At 41.8% G+C, this 5,127-nt stretch overlaps 1 protein-coding gene across 2 annotated transcripts in view; it reads left to right on the top strand.

Annotated features, from left to right (window-relative positions):
* The first annotated feature begins 289 nt into the window (after window positions 1-289).
* The window catches only part of CCDC186 (coiled-coil domain containing 186), a 68,895-nt gene continuing 64,057 nt past the window's right edge, over window positions 290-5,127 (top strand). The window contains exon 1 of one of the 2 annotated variants that reach the window (XM_028481227.2): window positions 290-328. The gene's annotated coding sequence lies outside the window, so the exon portion shown is untranslated. Of the gene's footprint in view, window positions 329-761; window positions 930-5,127 lie in introns of those variants that run through there. The other variant, XM_024121358.3, reaches the window with a different exon arrangement.

Raw genomic sequence — 5,127 nt, 5'->3', positions numbered from 1 at the left:
TATTGAATACACATCCTCCACCCAACCCCGGCCCCAGTACGCTTTTTAAAGGTTTTTGCTAATTATTGAGCAGCTCCATTATGTCAACCCCCACGTTGCGTGCTGGGATGAGGACACTTCCAGCGCTCAAGGCGCACAGTGCAGTACAGGAGGCGAACGCACCAACAGTTTATTATTAAACAATGACAGTAGGGGCCACGTGGTGGACTAGAACGCGGTGTTCTGGAAACCCCCAGAACCTCTCCCAGAGATGAACTGTCTGAGGGGCAGGTAGGCTGCTCCTGCTGACGCCGCCCACATCAGGTGCAAGACTTACACATCAAAGCTTGTAAGTCACAATTTTGAATTCTTTTTTATAACTTTATGTCCCTGACTATGATGAGTAAGGGCCAAAGGGTTCAGAGGGGTCATCTCCAAGGAGCGCGTTCTACAGGAAGCAATAACCTGCTTGGGCCCGGGAAGGGCGTGAGAGGTAGGACGGGACTAGAGGCGGGAGAGCCGGTTCGCCGGGTCGGCCGGGGATGGAGGTGGGGGAAGTGCCCAGCAAGTCTAACTGCCGTGCCAGGCGCTCCCGGGGTAGGAGACAGCGCGGCGCTGCCCCGCCCACTGCAGACAGGTTACCCAGGCACCAAGGGGCGTCGCGTCACGCCGCCCGCGCCGAGCTGATTGGCTCCTCCAGGGAGCCCCGCCCCCTCAGCTGTAGCGGGGCCGGCTTCAGCGTCGCCGCCATCTTTGTTGATGTGTCAGCTCCGCGGGGGCTTGGGGAATCCGCGGCGGAGGGAGCGTGGTGTCTGCCGAGTTCCTCACCGCTGCCCCCTCCCCCCCCCCGCACTTCCTGGTCTGCTGGACCCCGTTATGGAGAAGTTGGCCCCTAAGCGGGAATTCCAATGGCCTGTTTAGGGGTGTGGCCTGAGGGTCGAAGAAGTGGGGTAAGTGCCTGAGGGATGCCAGGGGCGGGCCGGGGAGTCGCGGTGGCGGCGCGGCGGGCTGCCCACCTTCCGCGCCGTCCTGCAGGTCCCGGGGCGGCTCCCTGCCTGGCTTCTCGAGGGGGCGAGGCGAGCGCTGGGGGAAGGAGTTCGGAATCCCCTCCTCTCCCTGCCTCCTTCCCTCAGTCCCGGGCGCCGGGGCAGGAGGCGGCCGAGGGGTCGCTGGGGGCCGTGAGGGCCGCGCCTCCAGTGCGGTGCCTAGAGAGCGGCGGAACTTGGGCCGCTTGCCCCGTCTCCTAATGCGAACTGTAGCTAAGCCCTACCTGCTCGGCCATCCCTCATAGACTCAGTCGCCTATGTCTCCTTTCCTCTCCACGTTCACTGTGTTCGTGTTTTATGTTGACTGTTAGCGACTTTTTAAACTCTCTTCCAAACACTTCCATTACTGTGATTTTAAGTAATTTAGAGACGATTCTTTGGGATTGTGGAGATGAAAGAAATCGTTCTTGATGTTTATGTTGCCTTTTTTCCAAGTACATCAAGGCATTTGATAAACCTTGGTTGGTAAGGATCATGTTTCAAATTTGAGCCTCTGTCAAACTTGTAAAATGGTAAAACCCCTTCTACATGTTCCCTAGTAGCAGTCTTGGGGAACAGGTGTAATTATTGCTTGGCTGTTAACAGTTTAATAACTTGAGCTAATATTTACATTTTGATATTGTTTATTGGAAAGAGGCCTGGATTTGGAACATTTGGATTACCTTTGACATGATAATCTTGTTACCTAGGAGCGTTGTTTAGAAGGCCATGCAGCCCCAGGCGTTTGGCAGTTTTCTCAGTGTATGCGTGTGTAACGTACCTTTGATGCCTAGCTTTGTTATTTTTTCCGAAATGATAGGTTGGGAGTTTTTCTAAGGAAAATGTGCGGCAAATCAGTGGAAGTGTTTCAAGAGGTGTGTTGATAGTCACTCAAAAAGAAAAATCAAAAAAAAAAAACACAAAAAAAACAACAACAACAAAAAGAAAAATCTATTAAGTGTTTAGGTATGGTAGTTGTGGGTGTAGCCTTCCCAACTACTAACTACACCGTCATATTTGCAGTGTGTGGGAAAGGTTAAGGTTCAAGAGATATTGATAGTAAAACTGAACTATCTGCTTGTGTATAAAGTCTGCTCGTCTCTGTACAGCTACTTTCCAATTCTTTATCCATCATTACACAAATAGAAAACAGTGATGATTGGCCTCGTTCTTTTTTTACCTTCCTTTTTGGTATTTTCCTTTTAAATTCAGTGACAGTATTGAGTGATTAACAAATCTTGCAGTATAAAGAATTAAAACTCCTTATTACATTGTAATAGGCAAGCATGTATAATTACTGAAGAGTCTACCTGGAAATGCCTGGATTGTGTTTATATTGGTTTTATTCTTTTTAAGACCTTGTCTAATTCCTAATACCTGGATATAAACTCAGAGGTTTCTTTAAACAGTGGAGATTCCTTAGAGTTTCATTGGTATTTCAGAGTCTTGTTTGTTGCTAACAGGAAAGGAGTGGTGTAACACAGTAACTACTCTTAAAACCTTTTAGTTCCTTCAACCATAAACTAAAGAGTTGTTCTTTGATACTGTACAGTAACAGCATAGCTGATAGTGATTACTTATTATATTCAGTTTAAAACCATCTATTTACAGCTACATGCTGACATCCTGGGATGAAGGTAAAACAGTGAAGTATACTCGCTCTTTAGGAAGAGATGATAGGTTGAAGCAGCCTTTATTTAGAGATTTAGAAAAATCGTCTTTCCCTTTGAAGGGAATCATCTTTCCCTAATTTGTGCTAGTTTTTCAAATTCATTTAACAGTTTCATGTTCAAGTAAGACTCCTTAACCTGAAGTTCTGTTTCTTTTCTTTCAGTAAAATTTAGGTCTTTATCCCTTATCTCTAGCTTTAAATAATTAAAGGTGATTCTTGAATTTCTCATAAATATGTCACACGGCTTGCAGTGTTGGGAATGTTATGCTCAGTGTCGTTTCAGGGCAACCTTGGGAGCATAGATAATTTAAATTTGCAAATTAACCCTGTAATCTTATCATATCATTGCAAATGTCACCTTTGAACTTTATTTCTCAGCTACTGAGATTTTAAAAATCTATTTGGGTTGAGAGGTAAACAAAAGAAAAAGTATTGGCATGAAGGGGCAATAGACACAAAGTGGAAATCAGACCTAGCAAAGTATTGATTGGATTGTGAGTATAGTTGTCAGTCATTAAGGCACATGAACTGTTAGTCTACTTCAGGGATGATTATGTAGTAGCTAATGAATAATTTAATTTTTTGGTAAACTACACTGTACAAAATTAACCAAGCCCAGGCCAAAGGTGGCTTCAAAATTTAAACATTAACCAGAACTTCTTAATATAATATACGGCAGACTTAAAACTTAATTTTTTTTTTAAGTTATTAGCCTTCCTTTTTGAAAAGGGAGCTATAGGTCAATCCCTCCCCCCTTTTTTTTAGCTTTTAGATTTGGGGGGGAAATTAGCTGAAAATACTTTTCATGTTTTCTTAGACTTATTAAAGTTCATTTGGTGAGCTCTGTACAAGTAGCTTCAAACTGAGATTTCAGTATTAAAATTTTTTCTGTTTTAAAACTTACTATTAGAGATATATAAAATTGCATGGATCTAAGATGCCAAACTGATAATATGACATATACTTGATAATGTGATGTATGATGTGGCTACTTATTCTCATTTTCCTGGAATCTTGATGGACTGTAATGTTTTCTGTTTTCGTACAGGATTTGGTACTATTTGGGGTGGGGGTAGGGTATCCTGCGGCATCTATTGCCCTGAGCCTTTTCAACGTCTTTTTTTTTGGTGATATAGTGTACACACTGTAAAATTCACAATGCCCTAACCCTTGATTGCAACCCTTGGTTGCAAATCCCTACAGGGATAATTGACCTTGGCTTCGTATAATATACTTTTTAACCTAGTGGACTAAAGACAACTTTTAAGAGCAAGTAATAATGTTTCACATAAAGGAAACTCGGTATATTAAATTTTACCCAAAAGCTTAGTCACAGTGTGCCTACTTTACAAATATATCTTCCTTTTGATAAAACTAGAGTTCTTTGAAATAACCAGCTCAGTTTTTAATTGCTTCTGATTTTATTTGCCATTTTAGAACCTTGTTAGAACTGGTCAGAAAGATAGGTCATTATTTTGTTTATGCTGCTTTCAGAGTGTATTCGGGGAGTGTGTAAAAGACCTTTGGATGTACTTACTTTTCCTTCAAAGGACAGTAAACCATTATATTGAAGAACAGGAGTGCCCTCACAGGCTCAACTTGCTTATCTTAATGGACATTATTTGAGAAGCTATAGCTGGTATTATTTGAGACTCGGTACAGTTTGTAAGTTTAAAATTTGTAGTTTGTTGTAAGTAACACTTATGCTGAACTGAGTCGCATGTTTCTGTTGGACTTAAACACTCATGCATATCTTATAAAGCTTCTGATGGAACGCTGACAGACCTTCAAATTAAAATACTGTAAACACAAGAGCAAAAGATTTAACATAGATTTTATATGTTGGTCCACTACACCAGAGTGTAAACTCCAGAAGAGATATCTGTTTTATTCACTGCTGTGTTCCCAACACATAGAACAGTGCCTGAACATAATACATGCTCAGTACATATTTGGTGAATGAATGAATTAATAGCTAGTTTAGAAATGTATTTCTGGCTTGGTACTTTTGTATGAGGCTTGTGTGTTTGGTAATCTGTGGATTGGATTCATTTGTATTTGCATTTATTGAATAATCTTAAGTTCTTTTGTTGTTGTTTATACTGCTATTTACTGAGAAACTAGAAATAGTACTAAAAGCTGTTAAAGACAGTGTTTTCGTTTATAAGGCTTTTGTATGGAAATAATTTTGTAGAATTGCCAGTTCTTTGATTAAGAAATAAAATCCAAGGTGGATAATGGTTGGCTTTAAGGCAAGTAAATGTTTCTCGACCAGTTGCCTACAGCTGACGAGCTCCAGTAAGAGCGAAACCACTTCTCACTCCACTGAAACAATTTTGAAGTGTGAATTGGTCCTGTAGTACTGTGTCAGAAACAGAAACAACGCCCAGGGGGAAAAAAGTGCTTGAATTAAGAGGAATTTGGTGACTGCTAAATTTAAATACAGTATTT

Source organism: Physeter macrocephalus, chromosome 20, assembly GCF_002837175.3.
Source record: "Physeter macrocephalus isolate SW-GA chromosome 20, ASM283717v5, whole genome shotgun sequence".
In the NCBI taxonomy this organism is placed as follows: Eukaryota; Metazoa; Chordata; class Mammalia; order Artiodactyla; family Physeteridae; genus Physeter; species Physeter macrocephalus.
Note: the sequence above shows the minus strand (reverse complement) of the source record. Positions and strands in the feature narration are given on the sequence as shown.